At 42.0% G+C, this 25,049-nt stretch overlaps 1 long non-coding RNA gene across 1 annotated transcript; it reads right to left on the bottom strand.

Annotated features, from left to right (window-relative positions):
* Window positions 1–23,719: 23,719 nt before the first annotated feature.
* On the bottom strand, window positions 23,720–24,977 carry LOC128667208 (uncharacterized). The gene is made up of 2 exons (XR_008403301.1): window positions 24,626–24,977; window positions 23,720–24,585 (listed from the first exon to the last, which is right to left on the bottom strand). It is a non-coding gene; the product is annotated as an uncharacterized LOC128667208 (long non-coding RNA).
* Window positions 24,978–25,049: the final 72 nt, after the last annotated feature.

Below are 25,049 nucleotides of genomic sequence, written 5' to 3'. Positions count from 1 at the left end.
TTGCCTTAGTCGGAGCTTGGGTTTGGGGTGGAGGGTTTGGCAAGCTTAGACTGGACTCCCGAACACTTGTAACCTTGTCAGGCTTCTCCCCCGACACTCTTGCCATCAAATGATGATGTCCAATTTGTTTAGTGAGCTCACGAAGGTCACTCCATTCGGCATTCCAGGCTTGTAGTAACTTCTCATGATGCTCATTTAACAAGCTTGTCACGGCCTCGAGTAATATGTTAGCTCCAGACGCCATCTTAAATAGGTGCGTGCATGAATAGAGAGGCTGTCAATTCTCCCTTTATCAGTAGCGCATAGTTAGTATGATATTCTATAGTCCCAGATCAAAAAGCATCAGTAGTAGTAAGTAGTACTACTCGTAACCCCAGTCTCCTAGGGGGGGGAATATGCGGCAGCCCCGGCTCCACAAACCGGCAAACACTGTGTGAATGCAGCAGCCGTGAGGCCTATCTATAGAGCGTAGGCAAAGATTAATCCCGAGAGTTCCTCCCAGGGTTGACAAATTCTTGAATCCTGTAGTAGTTAGCTGGGATCTAGCTGTGAAGTAGACTCAGTTTTAGAGGAAAACAATAAAATTATCATGTAGAACTCAAAGTAGAGCCAGGAGCTCCCTCAAGACACGTCTTGCCGCTACAGCTGTAGGCTCCGCCCCCCAGCCGTAGCTTTTTGACCTCTACGTTTTCCAGAATAGACAACAAACAAAGAAGATGTTTGACGGAAATCTTTGGTCGCTTGCAAGTAAAACTTCAAAGCACGAACCACGTCCAAGTTGTGCAACAGACGCTCCTTCTTAGAAGAAGGATTAGGACACAGAGAAGGAACAACAATTTCCTGATTGATATTCCTATTAGTAACAACCTTAGGAAGAAAACCAGGTTTGGTACGCAAAACCACCTTATCAGCATGGAAAACAAGATAAGGTGAGTCGCATTGCAATGCAGATAGTTCAGAAACTCTTCGAGCCGAAGAGATAGCAACTAAAAACAGAACTTTCCAAGACAGAAGCTTAATATCTATGGAATCCATAGGTTCAAACGGAACCCCTTGAAGAGCTTTAAGAACTAAATTCAAACTCCATGGCGGAGCAACAGGTTTAAACACAGGCTTGATTTTAACTAAAGCCTGACAGAATGACTGAACGTCTGGAACATGCGCCAGACGCTTGTGTAGTAGAATTGATAAAGCAGATATTTGTCCCTTTAAGGAACTAGCTGATAGCCCCTTCTCCAATCCTTCTTGGAGAAAGGACAAAATCCTAGGAATCCTGATCTTACTCCATGAGTAGCCTTTGGATTCGCACCAATAAAGATATTTACGCCATATCTAATATCTTATGATAAATTTTCCTAGTGACAGGCTTTCGAGCCGGAATCAAGGTATCTATGACCGACTCAGAGAAACTCCGCTTGGATAAAATCAAGCGTTCAATCTCCAAGCAGTCAGCCGCAGAGAAACTAGATTTGGATGCTGGAACGGACCTTGAATCAAAAGGTCCTTTCTCAGTGGCAGAGTCCATGGTGGAAGAGATGACATGTCCACCAGGTCTGCATACCAAGTCCTGCGTGGCCACGCAGGTGCTATCAAAATCACTGAAGCTCTCTCCTGTTTGATTCTGACAATCAAACTAGGAAGGAGAGGAAATGGTGGAAACACATAAGCCAGGTTGAACGACCAGGGTACTGCTAGAGCATCTATCAGTACTCACAGTGAGAGGAGAACCGCAACCTGGACAAACAGTTCCTGACCCGGAAGCCCAAAAATGCTGTGTGGGCAAGTTAACCTGACCTCCCGGAGTGCCGTAGCCTGAAGCGGCGGGTCAGACCGCAAATGCAAGCACAGAGAGAAAAATGGGCAGGCACTACTCCAGTCCGTAATAATGTTAAAAACAAAAACATTCCTTTATTAACCATTCATAAAAAATAGTACATGCAGACAGGCAGTGTAGGAGACAAATAATCTAAAATGTTTCGTGCCTCCAGGTGCGCTTACTCATAGACTGACGTCTATGTCTAAACTCTAACCCTTTATAGACCATAGAGGCAGCTAAAATTAACTGTTTCATATTTAAGCAGGGTAAAAAAAAGAGTAAAAACAAAATCCTAGTGAGACACTGAAAAAACAGAATTTATGTTTACCTGATAAATTACTTTCTCCAACGGTGTGTCCGGTCCACGGCGTCATCCTTACTTGTGGGATATTCTCTTCCCCAACAGGAAATGGCAAAGAGCCCAGCAAAGCTGGTCACATGATCCCTCCTAGGCTCCGCCTACCCCAGTCATTCGACCGACGTTAAGGAGGAATATTTGCATAGGAGAAACCATATGATACCGTGGTGACTGTAGTTAAAGAAAATAAATTATCAGACCTGATTAAAAAACCAGGGCGGGCCGTGGACCGGACACACCGTTGGAGAAAGTAATTTATCAGGTAAACATAAATTCTGTTTTCTCCAACATAGGTGTGTCCGGTCCACGGCGTCATCCTTACTTGTGGGAACCAATACCAAAGCTTTAGGACACGGATGAAGGGAGGGAGCAAATCAGGTCACCTAAATGGAAGGCACCACGGCTTGCAAAACCTTTCTCCCAAAAACAGCCTCAGAAGAAGCAAAAGTATCAAACTTGTAAAATTTGGTAAAAGTGTGCAGTGAAGACCAAGTCGCTGCCCTACATATCTGATCAACAGAAGCCTCGTTCTTGAAGGCCCATGTGGAAGCCACAGCCCTAGTGGAATGAGCTGTGATTCTTTCAGGAGGCTGCCGTCCGGCAGTCTCGTAAGCCAATCTGATGATGCTTTTAATCCAAAAAGAGAGAGAGGTAGAAGTTGCTTTTTGACCTCTCCTCTTACCAGAATAAACAACAAACAAGGAAGATGTTTGTCTAAAATCCTTTGTAGCATCTAAATAGAATTTCAGAGCGCGAACAACATCCAAATTGTGCAACAAACGTTCCTTCTTCGAAACAGGTTTCGGACACAAAGAAGGCACGACTATCTCCTGGTTAATGTTTTTGTTAGAAACAACTTTTGGAAGAAAACCAGGTTTAGTACGTAAAACCACCTTATCTGCATGGAACACCAGATAAGGAGGAGAACACTGCAGAGCAGATAATTCTGAAACTCTTCTAGCAGAAGAAATTGCAACTAAAAACAAAACTTTCCAAGATAATAACTTAATATCAACGGAATGTAAGGGTTCAAACGGAACCCCCTGAAGAACTGAAAGAACTAAGTTGAGACTCCAAGGAGGAGTCAAAGGTTTGTAAACAGGCTTGATTCTAACCAGAGCCTGAACAAAGGCTTGAACATCTGGCACAGCTGCCAGCTTTTTGTGAAGTAACACCGACAAGGCAGAAATCTGTCCCTTCAAGGAACTTGCAGATAACCCTTTCTCCAATCCTTCTTGGAGAAAAGATAGAATCTTAGGAATCTTTACCTTGTCCCAGGGGAATCCTTTAGATTCACACCAACAGATATACTTTTTCCATATTTTGTGGTAAATTTTTCTAGTTACAGGCTTTCTGGCCTGAACAAGAGTATCAATAACAGAATCTGAGAACCCTCGTTTTGATAAAATCAAGCGTTCAATCTCCAAGCAGTCAGCTGGAGTGAGACCAGATTCGGATGTTCGAACGGACCTTGAACAAGAAGGTCTCGTCTCAAAGGTAGCTTCCATGGTGGAGCCGATGACATATTCACCAGATCTGCATACCAAGTCCTGCGTGGCCACGCAGGAGCTATCAAGATCACCGACGCCCTCTCCTGATGGATCCTGGCTACCAGCCTGGGGATGAGAGGAAACGGCGGGAATACATAAGCTAGTTTGAAGGTCCAAGGTGCTACTAGTGCATCTACTAGAGTCGCCTTGGGATCCCTGGATCTGGACCCGTAGCAAGGAACCTTGAAGTTCTGACGAGAGGCCATCAGATCCATGTCTGGAATGCCCCACAGTTGAGTGATTTGGGCAAAGATTTCCGGATGAAGTTCCCACTCCCCCGGATGCAATGTCTGACGACTCAGAAAATCCGCTTCCCAATTTTCCACTCCTGGGATGTGGATTGCAGATAGGTGGCAGGAGCGAGACTCCGCCCATTGAATGATTTTGGTCACTTCTTCCATCGCCAGGGAACTCCTTGTTCCCCCCTGATGGTTGATGTACGCAACAGTCGTCATGTTGTCTGATTGAAACCGTATGAACTTGGCCTTTGCTAGCTGAGGCCAAGCCTTGAGAGCATTGAATATCGCTCTCAGTTCCAGAATATTTATCGGTAGAAGAGATTCTTCCCGAGACCAAAGACCCTGAGCTTTCAGGGATCCCCAGACCGCGCCCCAGCCCATCAGACTGGCGTCGGTCGTGACAATGACCCACTCTGGTCTGCGGAAGGTCATCCCTTGTGACAGGTTGTCCAGGGACAGCCACCAACGGAGTGAGTCTCTGGTCCTCTGATTTACTTGTATCTTTGGAGACAAGTCTGTATAGTCCCCATTCCACTGACTGAGCATGCACAGTTGTAATGGTCTTAGATGAATGCGCGCAAAAGGAACTATGTCCATTGCCGCTACCATCAAACCTATTACTTCCATGCACTGCGCTATGGAAGGAAGAGGAACTGAATGAAGTGTCCGACAAGAGTTTAGAAGTTTTGTTTTTCTGGCCTCTGTCAGAAAAATCCTCATTTCTAAGGAGTCTATTATTGTTCCCAAGAAGGGAACCCTTGTCGACGGAGATAGAGAACTCTTTTCCTCGTTCACTTTCCATCCGTGAGATCTGAGAAAGGCCAGGACTATGTCCGTGTGAGCCTTTGCTTGAGGAAGGGACGACGCTTGAATCAGAATGTCGTCCAAGTAAGGTACTACTGCAATGCCCCTTGGTCTTAGCACCGCTAGAAGGGACCCTAGCACCTTTGTGAAAATCCTTGGAGCAGTGGCTAATCCGAAAGGAAGCGCCACGAACTGGTAATGCTTGTCCAGGAATGCGAACCTTAGGAACCGATGATGTTCCTTGTGGATAGGAATATGTAGATACGCATCCTTTAAATCCACCGTGGTCATGAATTGACCTTCCTGGATGGAAGGAAGAATTGTTCGAATGGTTTCCATCTTGAACGATGGAACCTTGAGAAACTTGTTTAAGATCTTGAGATCTAAGATTGGTCTGAACGTTCCCTCTTTTTTGGGAACTATGAACAGATTGGAGTAGAACCCCATCCCTTGTTCTCCTAATGGAACAGGATGAATCACTCCCATTTTTAGCAGGTCTTCTACACAATGTAAGAATGCCTGTCTTTTTATGTGGTCTGAAGACAATTGAGACCTGTGGAACCTCCCCCTTGGGGGAAGCCCCATGAATTCCAGAAGATAACCTTGGGAGACTATTTCTAGTGCCCAAGGATCCAGAACATCTCTTGCCCAAGCCTGGGCGAAGAGAGAGAGTCTGCCCCCCACCAGATCCGGTCCCGGATCGGGGGCCAACATCTCATGCTGTCTTGGTAGCAGTGGCAGGTTTCTTGGCCTGCTTTCCCTTGTTCCAGCCTTGCATTGGTCTCCAGGCTGGCTTGGCTTGAGAAGTATTACCCTCTTGTTTAGAGGACGTAGCACTTGGGGCTGGTCCGTTTCTACGAAAGGGACGAAAATTAGGTTTATTTTTGGCCTTGAAAGACCTATCCTGAGGAAGGGCGTGGCCCTTACCCCCAGTGATATCAGAGATAATCTCTTTCAAGTCAGGGCCAAACAGCGTTTTCCCCTTGAAAGTAATGTTAAGTAGTTTGTTCTTGGAAGACGCATCCGCTGACCAAGATTTCAACCAAAGCGCTCTGCGCGCCACAATAGCAAACCCAGAATTTTTCGCCGCTAACCTAGCCAATTGCAAAGTGGCGTCTAGGGTGAAAGAATTAGCCAATTTGAGAGCACGGATTCTGTCCATGATCTCCTCATAAGGAGGAGAATCACTATCGATCGCCTTAACTAGTTCATCGAACCAGAAACACGCGGCTGTAGTGACAGGTACAATGCATGAAATTGGTTGTAGAAGGTAACCTTGCTGCACAAACATCTTTTTAAGCAAACCTTCTAATTTTTTATCCATAGGATCTTTGAAAGCACAACTATCTTCTATGGGTATAGTGGTGCGTTTGTTTAAAGTAGAAACCGCTCCCTCGACCTTGGGGACTGTCTGCCATAAGTCCTTTCTGGGGTCGACCATAGGAAACAATTTTTTAAATATGGGGGGAGGGACGAAAGGTATACCGGGCCTTTCCCATTCTTTATTTACAATGTCCGCCACCCGCTTGGGTATAGGAAAAGCTTCTGGGAGCCCCGGGACCTCTAGGAACTTGTCCATTTTACATAGTTTCTCTGGGATGATCAAATTCTCACAATCATCCAGAGTGGATAATACCTCCTTAAGCAGAGCGCGGAGATGTTCCAACTTAAATTTAAATGTAATCACATCGGGTTCAGCTTGTTGAGAAATTTTCCCTGAATCTGAAATTTCTCCCTCAGACAAAACCTCCCTGGCCCCCTCAGACTGGTGTAGGGGCATTTCAGAACCATTATCATCAGCGTCCTCATGCTCTTCAGTAGCTAAAACAGAGCAGTCGCGCTTACGCTGATAAGTGGGCATTTTGGCTAAAATGTTTTTGATAGAATTATCCATTACAGCCGTTAATTGTTGCATAGTAAGGAGTATTGGCGCGCTAGATGTACTAGGGGCCTCCTGAGTGGGCAAGACTCGTGTAGACGAAGGAGGGAATGATGCAGTACCATGCTTACTCCCCTCACTTGAGGAATCATCTTGGGCATCATTTTCAGTGTCACATAAATCACATTTATTTAAATGAGAAGGAACCCTGGCTTCCCCACATTCAGAACACAGTCTATCTGGTAGTTCAGACATGTTAAACAGGCATAAACTTGATAACAAAGTACAAAAAACGTTTTAAAATAAAACCGTTACTGTCACTTTAAATTTTAAACTGAACACACTTTATTACTGCAATTGCGAAAAAGTATGAAGGAATTGTTCAAAATTCACCAAAATTTCACCACAGTGTCATAAAGCCTTAAAAGTATTGCACACCAAATTTGGAAGGATTAACCCTTAAAATAACGGAACCGGAGCCGTTTTTAACTTTAACCCCTTTACAGTTCCTGGTATCTGCTTTGCTGAGACCCAACCAAGCCCAGAGGGGAATACGATACCAAATGAAGCCTTCAGAAAGTCTTTTCTATGTATTAGAGCTCCTCACACATGCGACTGCATGTCATGCCTCTCAAAAACAAGTGCGCAATACCGGCGCGAAAATGAGGCTCTGCCTATGATTAGGGAAAGCCCCTAAAGAATAAGGTGTCTAAAACAGTGCCTGCCGATATTATTTTATCAAAATACCCAGATTAAATGATTCCTCAAGGCTAAATATGTGTAATATATGAATCGATTTAGCCCAGAAAAAGTCTACAGTCATAATAAGCCCTTGTGAAGCCCTTATTTACTTGCTGAATAAACATGGCTTACCGGATCCCATAGGGAAAATGACAGCTTCCAGCATTACATCGTCTTGTTAGAATGTGTCATACCTCAAGCAGCAAAAGACTGCTCACTGTTCCCCCAACTGAAGTTAATTCCTCTCAACAGTCCTGTGTGGAACAGCCATGGATTTTAGTAACGGTTGCTAAAATCATTTCCCTCTTACAAACAGAATTCTTCATCTCTTTTCTGTTTCAGAGTAAATAGTACATACCAGCACTATTTTAAAATAACAAACTCTTGATTGAATAATAAAAACTACAGTTAAACACTAAAAAACTCTAAGCCATCTCCGTGGAGATGTTGCCTGTACAACGGCAAAGAGAATGACTGGGGTAGGCGGAGCCTAGGAGGGATCATGTGACCAGCTTTGCTGGGCTCTTTGCCATTTCCTGTTGGGGAAGAGAATATCCCACAAGTAAGGATGACGCCGTGGACCGGACACACCTATGTTGGAGAAATCATTGCTATTATTTAGAAAATGTATACATAGGCTATATCTTCCTAGTGTAAAGTGTCTAGCTTTATATAAATATATATTCTTGGCAATTGAATGATGTTGAAAAGATACAATAAGAATTGTTACATATCAGCATGTTGGCTACTGAATAACTGGCTTTGTTTGTTAGGTGCAGATTATTAAAGTGATCTTCCACTGTGGAATCTTTACTGAAATATTTTACATCCCTAACATGTTCATTAAAGCGTGTCCTTACTGTGCGTGTAGTTTTACCGACATACTGAAAAAAACAGAGATTGCATGTTAACAAATATATGACAAATTTAGAGCCACAATTGGCATAAAAATCAATGGGGTAAATTTTCTTATTTACTTGACACAAAAAACGATCCTTCTGTAGGATATTAGGGCATGCCAAACAAGTTCTGGTACCACATTTAAAACGTCCTTTTCTATTTATCCATGTGGTTGTATTGTATATATCCCCTTTTCACCAATCTATTCCTCAATTCAAGGGATTGTTCTTCATAAACTTAATTTGATCGTCTGTTTCGTCTAATCCTTAAAAATTGAGATTTAGGGATCAAATCAATTAAATGTTGGGGATGTTGTGACTTGGCGTGCAGGATTGTATTGCCTGCGGTTGGCTTCCTATATGTTCTAGTAGTGATGGTATTATTAATAATTTGAAGTGTCAAATCTAAATAGTTGACTTGTTTCAAACTATGTCACAGTTGAGCTACCTGCAGGACACCTCGCATCTCCTTTTAACATTGGAGGACACACAATGGCATCCAAACTTTTCATGGGGAGTTATAGACATAACTTCACTTTACACTTCCATTCCTCAGGGTCAGGGCATCATGGCTGTAAAGTTTTTTATGCAGAGAGATTCGCTTTACACTTCTGCAGAGATAGAATATACTTGTGAGGTATTAAAATTTTTGTTATCACACAATTATTTTTTGTTTAATAATGAGTATTTCATTCAGACTTGTGGCACGGCGATGGAGGCAAAGTTTGCCCCCTCGTTCGCCAATATCTATGTAGCTTGGTGGGAACAATTATACCTTTATTCACCAAATAATGTTTGGAGTGATAAAATAGCACTATATGTACGCTACATAGATGATTTGCTTTTCATATTTAATATTCCTTTTAATGATAATATTTTTAGTGAATTTATATCTTATTGTGATAACAATGAAATGAACTTGAAATTCACAGGGGAATATAGTTCGAAACAAGTCAACTATTTAGATTGGACACTTCAAATTATTAATAATACCATCACTACTAGAACATATAGGAAGCCAACCGCAGGCAATACAATCCTGCACGCCAAGTCACAACATCCCCAACATTTAATTGATTTGATCCCTAAATCTCAATTTTTAAGGATTAGACGAAACAGACGATCAAATTAAGTTTATGAAGAACAATCCCTTGAATTGAGGAATAGATTGGTGAAAAGGGGATATATACAATACAACCACATGGATAAATAGAAAAGGACGTTTTAAATGTGGTACCAGAACTTGTTTGGCATGCCCTAATATCCTACAGGAGGATCGTTTTTTGTGTCAAGTAAATAAGAAAATTTACCCCATTGATTTTTATGCCAATTGTGGCTCTAAATTTGTCATATATTTGTTAACATGCAATCTCTGTTTTTTTCAGTATGTCGGTAAAACTACACGCACAGTAAGGACACGCTTTAATGAACATGTTAGGGATGTAAAATATTTCAGTAAAGATTCCACAGTGGCAGATCACTTTAATAATCTGCACCTAACAAACAAAGCCAGCCTTTCACTACAAATTATAGATATTGCAAGAGTACCACCAAGGGGTGGAAATAGGGACAAAATATTGGAGAAAAAAGAACTTTATTGGATTCTGAAATTACGCACACGCTCGCCATATGGTATGAATCGAGAATGTGACATTCATTTTTTTATAGATACCTAATACATACTATTGTTGGGCTCTAATAACAATAGAAACAGTTATTACATATATTTAAAAAATCTAAAAATATTTACAAATGCCTAACAAGATTTAAAAATTTAAAAATGAAGAGATATAAACATACATATATCTTTTTTTTATCCTATATATATAGGAACAGATACATATATCTTTTTTTTATCCTATATATATAGGAACAGATACATATATCTTTTTTTTATCCTATATATATAGGAACAGATACATATATCTTTTTTTTTTATCCTATATATATAGGAACAGATACATATATCTTTTTTTTATCCTATATATATAGGAACAGATACATATATCTTTTTTTTATCCTATATATATAGGAACAGATACATATATCTTTTTTTTATCCTATATATATAGGAACAGATACATATATCTTTTTTTTATCCTATATATATAGGAACAGATACATATATCTTTTTTTTATCCTATATATATAGGAACAGATACATATATCTTTTTTTTATCCTATATATATAGGAACAGATACATATATCTTTTTTTTTTATCCTATATATATAGGAACAGATACATATATCTTTTTTTTATCCTATATATATAGGAACAGATACATATATCTTTTTTTTTTATCCTATATATATAGGAACAGATACATATATCTTTTTTTTATCCTATATATATAGGAACAGATACATATATCTTTTTTTTTTATCCTATATATATAGGAACAGATACATATATCTTTTTTTGAAAAAAATCTTTTTGAAATGTTTTCCTTGAAATCTTTTCTTTAGAATATTTCAACAATGTTTTGTTTCTATTTCATAATTATCTGTACATATTTCATTAGCCCTACAGCATCAGAAGTGGATTTTACATTGTATTATATTATATTATTCAGTAGCCAACATGCTGATATGTAACAATTCTTATTGTATCTTTTCAACATCATTCAATTGCCAAGAATATATATTTATATAAAGCTGCTAGACGCTTTACACTAGGAAGATAGAGCCTATGTATACATTTTCTAAATAATAGCAATGATTTTTCAGTGTCTCACTAGGATTTTGTTTTTACCCTTTTTTTTACCCTGCTTGGATATGAAACAGTTAATTTTAACTGCCTCCATGGTCTATAAAGGTTAAGAGTTTAGACATAGACGTCAGTCTATGAGTAAGCGCACCTGGAGGCGCGAAACATGTTAGACTTTTTGTCTCCTACACTGCCTGTCTGCATGTACTATTTTTTATGAATGGTTAATAAAGGAATTTTTTTGTTTTTAACATTATTACGGACTGGAGTAGTGCCTGCCCATTTTTCTCTCTGTGCATCTATCAGTACTGCCTGAGGATCCCTTGATCTGAACCCGTAACAAGGAAGTTTGGCATTCTGACGAGATGCCATCAGATCCAATTCTGGTGTGCCCCATTGCTGAATCAATTGTGCAAACACCTCCAGATGGAGTTCCCACTCCCCCGGATTAAAAGTCTGATGACTTAGAAAATCTGCTTCCCAGTTCTCCACTCCTGGGATATAGATTCCTGATAGATGGCAAGAGTGAGTCTCTGCCCATCAAATTATTTTGGTAACCTCTATCATCGCTAGAGAACTCTTTGTTCCCCCTGATGATTGTTATATGCTACAGTCGTGATATTGTCCGACTGGAATCTTTGTACCTGGCCGAAGCCAGCTGAGGCCACGCCTGAAGCGCGTTGAATATCGCTCTCAGTTCTAGAATATTTATCGGGAGGAGAGCCTCCTCCTGAGTCCACAAACCCTGTGCTTTCAGGGAATTCCAGACTGCACCCCAGCCCAATAGGCTGGCGTCCGTCGTCACTATGACCCACGCTGGCCTGCGGAAACACATTCCCTGGGACAGATGATCCTGTGACAACCACCAAAGAAGAGAGTCTCTGGTCTCTTGATCCAGATTTATCTGAGGAGATAAATCTGCATAATCCCCATTCCACTGTTTGAGCATGCATAGTTGCAGTGGTCTGAGATGCAAGCGAGCATACGGAACTATGTCCATTGCTGCTACCATTAGTCCGATTACCTCCATACACTGAGCCACTGACGGCCGAGGAATGGAATGAAGAGCTCGGCAAGTGGTTAGAAGCTTTGATTTCCTGACCTCCGTCAGAAAAATTTTCATGTCCACCGAATCCATCAGAGTTCCCAGGAATGGAACTCTCGTGAGAGGGATAAGTGAACTCTTTTTTACGTTCACCTTCCACCCGTGAGATCTTAGAAAAGCCAACACAATGGTCCGTGTGAGACTTGGCTAGTTGGTAAGTCGACGCCTGAATTAAGATATCATCCAGATAAGGCGCCACTGCTATGCCCCGCAGCCTTAGAACCGCCAGAAGGGACCCTAGCACCTTTGTGAAAATTCTGGGAGCTGTGGCCAACCCAAAGGGAAGAGCCACAAACTGGTAATGCTTGTCCAGAAAGGCGAACCTGAGGAACTGGTGATGATCTTTGTGGATAGGGATATGTAGATACGCATCCTTTAAGTCCACGTGGTCATATACAAGGAGTGCAGAATTATTAGGCAAGTTGTATTTTTGAGGATTAATTTTATTATTGAACAACAACCATGTTCTCAATGAACCCAAAAAACTCATTAATATCAAAGCTGAATATTTTTGGAAGTAGTTTTTAGTTTGTTTTTAGTTTTAGCTATTTTAGGGGGATATCTGTGTGTGCAGGTGACTATTACTGTGCATAATTATTAGGCAACTTAACAAAAAACAAATATATACCCATTTCAATTATTTATTTTTACCAGTGAAACCAATATAACATCTCAACATTCACAAATATACATTTCTGACATTCAAAAACAAATCAGTGACCAATATAGCCACCTTTCTTTGCAAGGACACTCAAAAGCCTGCCATCCATGGATTCTGTCAGTGTTTTGATCTGTTCACCATCAACATTGCGTGCAGCAGCAACCACAGCCTCCCAGACACTGTTCAGAGAGGTGTACTGTTTTCCCTCCTTGTAAATCTCACATTTGATGATGGACCACAGGTTCTCAATGGGGTTCAGATCAGGTGAACAAGGAGGCCATGTCATTAGATTTTCTTCTTTTATACCCTTTCTTGCCAGCCACGCTGTGGAGTACTTGGACGCGTGTGATGGAGCATTGTCCTGCATGAAAATCATGTTTTTCTTGAAGGATGCAGACTTCTTCCTGTACCACTGCTTGAAGAAGGTGTCTTCCAGAAACTGGCAGTAGGACTGGGAGTTGAGCTTGACTCCATCCTCAACCCGAAAAGGCCCCACAAGCTCATCTTTGATGATACCAGCCCAAACCAGTACTCCACCTCCACCTTGCTGGCGTCTGAGTCGGACTGGAGCTCTCTGCCCTTTACCAATTCAGCCACGGGCCCATCCATCTGGCCCATCAAGACTCACTCTCATTTCATCAGTCCATAAAACCTTAGAAAAATCAGTCTTGAGATATTTCTTGGCCCAGTCTTGACGTTTCAGCTTGTGTGTCTTGTTCAGTGGTGGTCGTCTTTCAGCCTTTCTTACCTTGGCCATGTCTCTGAGTATTGCACACCTTGTGCTTTTGGGCACTCCAGTGATGTTGCAGCTCTGAAATATGGCCAAACTGGTGGCAAGTGGCATCTTGGCAGCTGCACGCTTGACTTTTCTCAGTTCATGGGCAGTTATTTTGCGCCTTGGTTTTTCCACACGCTTCTTGCGACCCTGTTGACTATTTTGAATGAAACGCTTGATTGTTTGATGATCACGCTTCAGAAGCTTTGCAATTTTAAGAGTGCTGCATCCCTCTGCAAGATATCTCACTATTTTTGACTTTTCTGAGCCTGTCAAGTCCTTCTTTTGACCCATTTTGCCAAAGGAAAGGAAGTTGCCTAATAATTATGCACACCTGATACAGGGTGTTGATGTCATTAGACCACACCCCTTCTCATTACAGAGATGCACATCACCTAATATGCTTAATTGGTAGTAGGCTTTCGAGCCTATACAGCTTGGAGTAAGACAACATGCATAAAGAGGATGATGTGGTCAAAATACTAATTTGCCTAATAATTCTGCACTCCCTGTATTGACCCTCCTGGATCATTGGTAAAATAGTCCGAATGGTCTCCATCTTGAAAGATGGGACTCTGAGGAATTTTTTTAGGATCTTGAGATCTAAAATTGGTCTGAAGGTTCCCTATTTTTTGGGAACCACAAACAGATTGGAGTAAAACCCCTGCCCCTGTTCTGCTTTCGGAACTGGGCGGATTACTCCCATGGTATATAGGTCTTTTACACAGCGTAAGAATGCCTCTCTTTTTGTCTGGTTTGCAGACAATTGAGAAAGATGGAATCTCCCCCTTGGAGGAGAATCTTTGAAATCTAGAAGATACCCCTGGGTTACGATTTCTAAAGCCCAGGAGTCCTGAACGTCTCTTGCCCAAGCCTGAGCAAAGAGAGAAAGTCTGCCCCCTACTAGATCCGGTCCCGGATCGGGGGCTACCCCTTCATGCTGTCTTGGTGGCAGCAACGGTCTTCTTGGCCTGTTTACCTTTGTTCCAAGTCTGGTTAGGTCTCCAGACTGACTTGGATTGAGCAAAATTCCCCTCTGATTTTGCAGCAGGGGAAGAGGTAGAGGGACCACCCTTGAAGTTTCGAAAGGAACGAAAATTATTTTGTTTGGTCCTCATCTTATTTGTCTTATCCTGAGGAAGGGCATGGCCTTTCCCTCCAGTGATGTCTGAAATGATCTCTTTCAGTGCAGGCCCGAATAGGGTCTTACCTTTGAAAGGGATGGCTAAAAGCTTAGATTTTGATGACACATCAGCAGACCAGGACTTAAGCCATAACGCTCTACGCGCTAAAATGACAAAACCTGAATTCTTTGCCGCTAATTTAGCCAGTTGAAAATGTAATAAAATAATTAGCTAGCTTGAGAGCCCTAATTCTATCCAGAATATCATCTAATGGGGTCTCAACCTGAAGAGCCTCCTCCAGAGCCTCGAACCAAAAAGCAGCTGCAGTAGTTACAGGAACAATGCACGCTATAGGTTGGAGAAGAAAACTCTGATGAACAAATATTTTCTTTAGGAGACCCTCTAATTTTTTATCCATAGGATCTTTGAAAGCACAACTGTCCTCAATAGGTATAGTTGTACGGTTAGCCAGGGTAGAAATAGCTCCCTCCACCTTAGGGACCGTCTGCCACGAGTCCCGCATGGTGTCTGATATGGGAAACATTTTCTTAAAAGTAGGAGGGGGAGCGAACGGAATACCTGGTCTATCCCACTCCTTAGTAACAATGTCCGAAATCCTCTTAGGGACCGGAAAAACATCAGTGTAGGCAGGAACCTCTAGAAATCTGTCCATTTTACACAATATCTCTGGAACTACAATAGGGTCACAAACATCCAGAGTCGCTAAAACCTCCCTGAGCAACAAGCGGAGGTGTTCTAGCTTAAATTTAAAAGCCGTCATTCATATCTGAGTCTGTCTGAGGGAACATCTTTCCTGAATCAGAAGTCTCTCCCTCAGACAGCAAATCACTCACCCCCAACTCAGAACATTGTGAGGGTACATCGGATATGGCTAATAAAGCGTCAGAGGGCTCGGCATTTGTTCTCACACCAGACCTACTGCGCTTCCCCTGCAACCCAGGCAGCTTAGATAAAACCTCTGTGAGGGTAGTATTCATAACTGCAGCCATATCTTGCAGGGTGAAAGAATTAGACGCACTAGAAGTACTTGGCGTCGCTTGTGCGGGCGTTAATGGTTGTGACACTTGGGGAGAATTAGATGGCATAACCTGATTCCCTTCTGACTGAGAATCATCCTGCGACATACTTTTAGTAGCTAAAATATGTTCTTTGCAATTTATTGACCTTTCAGTGCATGAGGGACACATTCTAAGTGGGGGTTCCACAATGGCTTCTAAACATATTGAACATTGACTTTCCTCAATGTCAGACATGTTGAACAGGCTAGTAATGACCACAAACAAGCATGAAAACACTTTATTTAGTGAAAAAATAACAATCTTAAAAAACGGTACTGCGCCTTTAAGAGAAAAAAAGCATACACGTTCTGCAAAACTGCTTTAAAATACACCACATTTTTGATAGCAGACTCAATATGTGTAGTTAAGTTTGCCCCACAAGAAAATTTAACATTTAACCCTTTATTGTGCAAACCGGATTGAAAATAAGGCCTAAATCCGGAAAAAAACACCCCCAGCACCTTGCCACAGCCCTGCTGTGGTGCCTACCTGCCCTTAGGGATAGTAAATATGGGGTTAAAGCTTCCATTTGGCCCAAAACATCCACAAGGGCCCTCAGGAGTTGGAGCTTGCTGCGAGAAAACAACTGCGCATCTGAGGCGCGAAAATAGGCCCCGCCCATCACACACGATGTCTTTACAGCCTCAAAGAACCGCACCAGAGCAGTTTTAAACTAGCCATGTGGGTCTGAGACCCAAAAAATAAGCCAAGTGTACCCTCAATAAAGTGCCACAAAACAATATTACCCAAAAAAATAGTTAACAGCACTTCCAGTTCACAAAACTTTTGCACACAAACATTCAAAAACTGAGTGTCAACCATTTTTTAATTAGCCCCTTATTCAAGCTTAGTAATGCCCTTCTCTAGCTCTTAGGATTACTGCTTACCCTTACCCTCATGGGGATACTGTCAGCCTTTCTGAAATACACAGTCTCTCCAGAAAAAATTACTGAACATACCTCATTGCTGTATAGCATGAAAACGTTCCTCACACTGAAGTTTCCTGTACCCCTCAGACTCTGTGGGAACAGCACTGGATCTTAGTTACAAATGCTAAGATCATCATCCTCCAGTCTTCATCCATCTGCTGCCTGAGAGTAAATAGTATGCACCGGTACTATTTAAAACAAAAAACTCTTGCTTGAAGAAATTAAAAACCTAAGATTTTATCACCTCTTTCACTTTACCCTTCCTAGTACTTAGAGTAGGCAAAGAGAATGACTGGGGGGTGGAGCTAAGGGAGGAGCTATATAGACAGCTCTGATGTGGTGCTCTTTGCCACTGATAATATCCCACAAGTAAAGGATGAATCCGTGGACTCGTCGTACCTTATAGAAGAAATAAGAAATTAAGGCGGTCCCATAGAAAAACACGGGCGGGGAGCTGTGGACTCTCCCCGTCAGAAGAAAAGAAAATTATCTGGTAAGCATAATTTAAGTTTTTCTTCTTAAATTGGGAGAGTCCACAGCTGCATTTATTACTTTTGGGAAATCAATACCAAAGCTATAGAGGACACTGAATGCAAAATGGGCGGGAACAAAAAGGCAGCCCATTCTGAGGGCACCACAGCCTGCTATAACCCAAACTCCCGATAAAAAAACTGCTTCAACAGAAGCAGAAGAAACCAAAAAATGGAAGAGGACCAAGTAATTGACCATCAGTTAAAACCATAAAGATCCTCGATAGAGACCACTCAGAAATCACCGGACTCAACTGAGCACAAAAGCCTCTGAGGAGATAAAAGTCCCATGGACTCGAAGCCCGCAAATTAAACCCTCTCCATGACCAATGGCAAGGGAACAACCACATTACCCCAGAAAGGAAAGGAACAATCAGGTAAGGAAGTCAAAAAGGACCTCCAGAAACAAACCCCGAAAAATCAAGGGCAAACAAAGGAAGGAGCCCCTACAAAACTGTAAGGGTACAAAGCCGTGTAGAGAATACCCTAGCGACGGAGGAGAGCAAAGGAAGGAAAATTCCAGACCACCTCCTACATGGATCCCAAGGAACCAATGTAAAGCCCTAACCAGAACCGAAGTCCTAGGCGGACAAAAGGTAGAACCCAACTACCTTACCACATAGCGCTATCAAGCACTGAGAAACTGAACAGGAAACCGAATAGAACATCTGTTTACGCCCTAGTCGAAAGCCTCAAAAACTAGCCAACCAAGTAGCTGGTAAATATGCACCAGAACCCTCCTAGAGGAGAAAAACTCAGACAACAGGGCATATCAACTCCCCCCCACTAGAAAACAGGGAAAGGGAGGACAGCCCAAGAACGGAGAACCAGCTACCTGCTGAGGGAAGATTCCACTGCGAGGCCTCCCAACCTAAGGAAGGAGCACTCATGATCACTTCATGAGATGCGGTCAATGCCCAACAGAGCAGTCAGATTCCCTGACCCCTACTCCGAGCAAACAGTCCCAGCACCGAAGCGATTGGCAAGGTCCAAAAGGACAAGGGAGAATAAAATTCCCCGTAACAACCAGGCCCAGAGATCCGATAATGAATCTCCAGCCCCGAGTTCCTCAGGAAAGGAAGGAGGAAAAGGCACTAACCCCCAGAGAGACTAGCTCGGGTTCCAGGATACCTATCCACATCTCCCTTCAGAACCTGAGGGGAAGGTACACTTAACAAAGAGAGACCCTCGACCCACTGAACTTCTAGAAACAGATAAAGACCGACCTCCAGAGGAGCATTAAAGCAAAAACCCCAGGAAGACTTAACAGCTTGCTAGCACACATTCAAGGCGCAAATAGCTGCAGCTGGTTTCAAACTGCAAAACTTCCGCTTGCTAGGCAGCTAAGCTAACCATCAGGCTAAATTATAAAAGTGAACAGTGCGCCAACAAATACAGTGCTAAAATGTTACTATACCATGTAAAATATATATAAATAATACATATAAATTGAAATAAAATAAATGTCCCAAAAAATGTCAATGGGTATTGATTGGTAATAAACCAAAATGTGAATGTTCAAATGACTTAGCTTGTATTGCTACGTCAATGTAGCTTGGTAAACCCTAAGGGGGTCAGAGTACTCCCTAAGGTTTGATCAAATGATGGCTCGCAGCTTCTTCAATACTTTTGCTGGTGTCCCAAAAGAACAAAATCTGTAGAAATATAGAATGAGAAAGAAGGCGCCACCATAGTGTACGATCAATGGATACAGACAAGCTTCAGAAGCGCATGAAAAACTGGTACTTACAAGCTCCCTGACACTTGAGAAGTGTCACAAACGCCTTCTGGAACTTTATGAGTCGTCCAGCTAACTCCCACTGCCGTCCGTATTGACCCGTTCTTTGGGGTATTCAAATGAATGCCGGATAACTTGCTCTCCCGGTTACAGTCTGCTTAAACAGGCTTCAATCTTTAGTTGGAGGTAGCCTTTCAAACTTTGTCCAAAACAGACTGTAACCGGGAGAGCAAGTTATCCGGCATTCATTTGAATACCCCAAAGAACGGGTCAATACGGACGGCAGTGGGAGTTAGCTGGACGACTCATAAAGTTCCAGAAGGCGTTTGTGACACTTCTCAAGTGTCAGGGAGCTTGTAAGTACCAGTTTTTCATGCGCTTCTGAAGCTTGTCTGTATCCATTGATCGTACACTATGGTGGCGCCTTCTTTCTCATTCTATATTTCTAACCATCAGGCTACTTCAGCTGGTCCCCATAGAGAAAATCCCTCCATTTCTCCGGAAGAGAGATATAAGAACCACCCCAGTAGGAACAAGGAGACTTTCCCAGGACCGGGAAACCAAACCAGCTACTGGACCGGACAGATCGCAGGTCTATGAGATCTGGAAAAACAGATTAACCAAAATGCCAAGTCAAAGACAAGGACTAGGTTAAAAACCGGACACCCGGAACCAGGACCCGGATCCAAACCAATAACTCTTGAGGCACAACCACAAGGTTACTCCATCTGAAAATGCACAACTAACCTCGACCATAAGGAAGAGGCACTGCCGAAGGAGATCGGAACTAATTAGGACAATTCAATCTGAAATGAAGCACCAATAGAGGAGAAATTAATCACCCCCTAAACCAGGTACGGAAGATCTCCATGGAGTCATCTGAAACACCCCCTCCGCCCCCCCGGAGGGGAGAACTCTAGCTCCTGCAGTAGGGGTCTCAAGGCGCTGCTCATTTTATCAACCTCGGAAGGATGAAAGGCTGAGTGGACCTCACCGGGGATCGAACCTGCAACCCTTGGGTTGCTAAAGAGCTCAGCCCCAGTGCAATAGCATACTGAGCTATCTGTCCAGCTTTCCAAAGGACCTCAGGGACCCTCAAGTATACTGGCATAACCGGATCCATAATCCCAGCTAACCCTAGCTTTGCAGGGACAGGACACCTAGGACTGAGTACAATCCAAACATTGGACGCCCCACCCAGATGAATAAACTAGGACCAGCCTGACATCTAGGATAGAAGGGCCTCCTACAACTTGTAGAAACAAGAAAACAACCTCTTAACAAGAAGTAAGCAAACTCAGTACCCAAACAGGACCAGCCTGTTGTCAAGAGCACAACGTGTCTGATATAGACCTCAAAGGAACAGAGATAACTAGTACCCAACCAGGACCAGCCTGATATACAGGGTGCAACAGAACTGTTCCAGGCCAACTGAAAGGTCTAAGCCCCATCAGGGCTAGACTAAATAAACAGACCAACAGTAGACATGTAAGCTCTGAGGCCTACACAATGTCAAATCTTTTTTTTTTTAAACTTCCGCAGAAGTAACAGCTATCGCGACCTCAAAATTGCCAGTATCAAATCCGAGAGAAGAAAAGTTTTCCTAAGGTAAAAACTACAACAGTCTTGAGCTCTGAAAACAAAAAGAAATAAAACACATCCTAACCGGATCAAAATAAAGGAAGGCAGCACCCACAGGTGAACGCCCAAGAAGAATGGAAACACTAACAGGACCAGCCTGTCAGAGACCCGATTTCTCCAAAAGCTCAGAACTGGGAATGAGATACAGAAAAAAAATAAAAAAAGAGACAAGGAGTATGATCTTCATCCCTCCACTCGTCTAACACTGCTTGCCGTCTGGAGCAGAAGACTGAGGATCCAACGACTCGTCAGAACTGGGATCCTCCAACGCTGCCAACACATGCCTCAGCAGGACACAGAAGCGTGCCAGTCTTAATCTAAAGGCAAGACTCACCTCCGCCGGGGCATCTGGCGACCCTGGCCCCGAAGGCTGTACCCCTGAAGCCTCAGAGGACACCGCTTCTCCGGAGGGCTGATCCGATACAGACGATCCCTCACCTGATGAACCCAGGTTAAGAGGACACGGATAAGATCTTCACAAGCAATTCGGAAGATGTAAATGTGCTAACGCCATAGATATGGCCATGCGAAACCGTGCAGTAACCTCTGGAGGAAACAAGCCACCTTCCGGAGAAGGGGTAACAGCATTTAGGACACCTGCCTGTGTATTAAAAGAAGGATCTAGGGAACGCACCTCACGGGATACAGAATCCTCAGGGGCGGATGGCTCAGCGGTCTCTAACCTCTCCAAATTGGGAGAAAAGAGCACTCTAAAACGGCATACGGAACATAACTGATGGGGCTGGATTACCCGGGCCCCCACATATTCTTCGCAGGAAAACGGAATCTGAATCAGAGAAATCCGTCTGTAAAAAATCTGAATCCTCCATAACTTGAATGATTGAAATTATGGACAAAAAACAAACAAACGACACCTTACAGCCCCAATGGCTGGGGTACTCACCACCTCCTCTGACCCAGACAGTAGATAAAACCGACTCTCTCTGCCGCCACACAGTCAGGAATATGGAAATGGAGAACAAAACATGACCACGCCCGGTCAAAAGGTGCACCAAGCAGGCCAAGCAAAAAGCGTGCCAGTCCACAAGAACTGTGCATCCTGAAAAAGCCTGTATGTTCCGTAAAAGCCACAAGCCCAAAACATCACCACACATAAGCAGACAGAATCACATAACAAACATGATTAAAGTCCTCCACTGTTCAATAATCCCCCTCAGGAGATATTAACCCTTGATTCCATAAGATAAAGGAGTCTCACTGAGACCCTATCTTTACTATCATTACATGTATTCCCACATTGAAAATGAAACGATCTTACCGGAATCTATGCCGTGGAACAGTAACACGGACCTTCAAGTTTGACAGACAGTAGCGTTGCTTCTGACATGGACTAGAGTGAAGAAAGCAGGCAGCGCAACTCGTCAACGCTAATTGCTTATGGAGCTGTTAATATGAGTCGGGATGGTTTCGCAGAAAGACTCTCCCTGCATCTCCGGACTCTAACTTTCGTCCATGCTCTCACTGAGAGGCTGACAAGACTACTTAAAAGTGCAGTCCCATCTCGAAGAGTACTACCCCCCATAAGAGACAACTATGTAAATTTCTGACACTTCTCTGCCAACCTCCTGTGACAAAAGGCAAAGAATGACTGGGGGATGAGAGAAGTGGGGGAGGTATTTAAGCCTTTGCCTGGGGTGTCTTTGCCTCCTCCTGGTGGCCAGGTTCTGTATTTCCCACAAGTAATGAATGCAGCTGTGGACTTTCCCTGTTTAAGAAGAAAAACTGTATTTTGGTTTGGAGTAAAGAAAAAAAAAAGTCCACATAATATAAAATATGTATCTAATTTAATATGATTAAAGGGACATTGTACACTAGATTTTTCTTTGCATACATGTTTTGTAGATGATCCATTTATATAGTCCATCTGGGAATGTTTTGTTTTGCTTATTTTTTAATAAAATTGTGCTGATATTAAGACTCCTAACCAAGCCCCACAGTGTCAGATGTATACACACGTTTACAGACTACTGCAGGTAATTCTGTCGGATTTTGCTACCCATTGAAATCTGCTAACTCTGATTGCGGATGCTTAGAATTATGTAATCGCACTCCACATATGTTAATAAGCAATGTGTGGAACGTAATTATGTAATGAGCAGTATGCGCACTAAGATGTAACAAATTTGACAAGGATATTGTTCTGTCGGATTTTGATGCGGCCATGGACATGCGCGCATGTGCAGTTCAATTTACATCTTGAAAGCGTGTCCTGCATTTCACATATACTGTATATATATATATAATTGTTATTTACATGTTTTATCTGTATGGTTGTGTCACATTAATCTGAGCCTTCACCTTCATTCTCCTCCTAAAGTTGATCTAGTTAAAGGGACACTGAACCCACATTTTTTCTTTTGTGATTCAGATAGAGCATGCAATTTTAAGCAACTTTCTAATTGACTCCTATTATCAAATTTTCTTCATTCTCTTGGTATCTTTATTTGAAATACAAGATTGTAAGTTTAGATGCCGGACCATTTTTGGTGAACACACTGTGTTGTTCTTGCTGATTGGTGGATAAATTCACCCACCAATAAACAAGTGCTTTCCATGGTTCTGAACCAAAAAAATTGCTTAGATGCCTTCTTTTTCAAATAAAGAAAGCAAGAGAATGAAGAAAGATTGATAATAAGAGTAAATAAGAAAATTGCTTAACATTGCATGCTCTATCTAAATCACAAAAGAAATAAATGTGGGTTCAGTGTCCCTTTAAGGTAGAATTATATTGTGGCTGAGGATACAGACCCCCCCCCCCTTTACTCATCCCAGGCTTAACCCACACATCCTGAGTTAAGCTTCTGTTGAGCTTTAACCCTGATATGCAGGACACGCTTTCAAAATGTAAATTGAACTGCGCATGCGCACATGCCCGTGGCAGCATCAAATTCCAACAGAACAATTTCCTTGTCGAGATTTGCTACCTCTCAGTGTGCATCCTGCTCATTACATAATCGCATTTCACACATTCAGTTTTAACATTTGTGGCGTGCGATTTCGTAATTCTGAGCATGCGCACTGAGAGGTAGCAAATTTCAACAGTTAACAAAATCTGACAGTACACTGTCCCTTTAACATAATCAATTCATTTTTAAAAAAATAAATAAAAAATAACCAATCAATTTAAAAGTGAGATTGATATTTTATTGTGCAGGAAATATTTATAAAAATGAATATGTTTAATGTGCAAAAACTGAACCTTACAACAAACAATATATTTAAAGAAATCAGACTCGTTGGACACACAGATAAAGGGGTAAACAAGTGGTGCTTTTTATATAAGTGTAACATTGAATACATAGAAAAATATAACTAACAACATAACCTATTTATAGCCTATTATAAACACTAAACATAAGGGGCTAGATTACAAGTGGAGCGCAGGCGACACTGCAGGGTATTTTGGTGAAAAACCGTTTAGTGCGCTCTATACTTTTACTACACAGAGCAGGAAGAGCTATTGGAGTCCTCCTTGTGCTCGTGTTAGAAGTGGTGAGTTAAAGGGACGTGAAACCCAGAACATGCAATTTTAAACAACTTTCCAATGTATTTCTTTTATCTAATTTGCTTAGTTCTCTTGGTATCATTTGTTGAAAAGCATACCTAGGTAGGCTCAGAAGTAGCAATACAGTACTGGGAGCCAGCTGCTAATTGGTAGCTGCTCAATATGCTTATTATTATTGGTTCAAACAGATGTGTTCAGCTAGCTCTCAGTAGTGCATTGCTGCTACTTCAACAAAGGATACCAAGAGAATTAAACAAATATGATAATAGAAGTAACTGGGAAAGCTGTTTTAAATGTTATGTTCTATCTGAATCATAAATAAAAATGTTTGGGTTTATTTCCTTTTAAGTGCTCTGCCCAATCGCAAACTAAAACACCGCTGTAAAACCTCGTGCTTTTAAAGAAGTGAAGAAAACTATTAGTATTAATAGTATAGCACACAACTACTTGTGCACATATTAGTATTAATACTACAGCACACACCTACGTGTGCACATATTAGTATCAATACTACAGCACACACCTACGTGTGCACATATTAGTATTAATACTACAGCACACAACTACTTGTGCACATATTAGTATTAATACTACAGCACACACCTACTTGTGCACATATTAGTATTAATACTACAGCACACACCTACGTGTGCACATATTAGTATCAATACTACAGCACACACCTACGTGTGCACATATTAGTATTAATAGTATAGCACACACCTACGTGTGCACATATTAGTATCAATACTACAGCACACACCTACGTGTGCACATATTAGTATTAATAGTATAGCACACAACTACTTGTGCACATATTAGTATTAATACTACAGCACACACCTACGTGTGCACATATTAGTATTAATACTACAGCACACACCTACGTGCGCACATATTAGTATTAATAGTATAGCACACAGCTACTTGTGCACATATTAGTATTA

The sequence above is a fragment of the Bombina bombina genome, chromosome 7, assembly GCF_027579735.1.
Source record: "Bombina bombina isolate aBomBom1 chromosome 7, aBomBom1.pri, whole genome shotgun sequence".
Lineage (NCBI taxonomy): Eukaryota > Metazoa > Chordata > Amphibia > Anura > Bombinatoridae > Bombina > Bombina bombina.
This window is presented reverse-complemented; position numbering and strand designations above follow the sequence as displayed.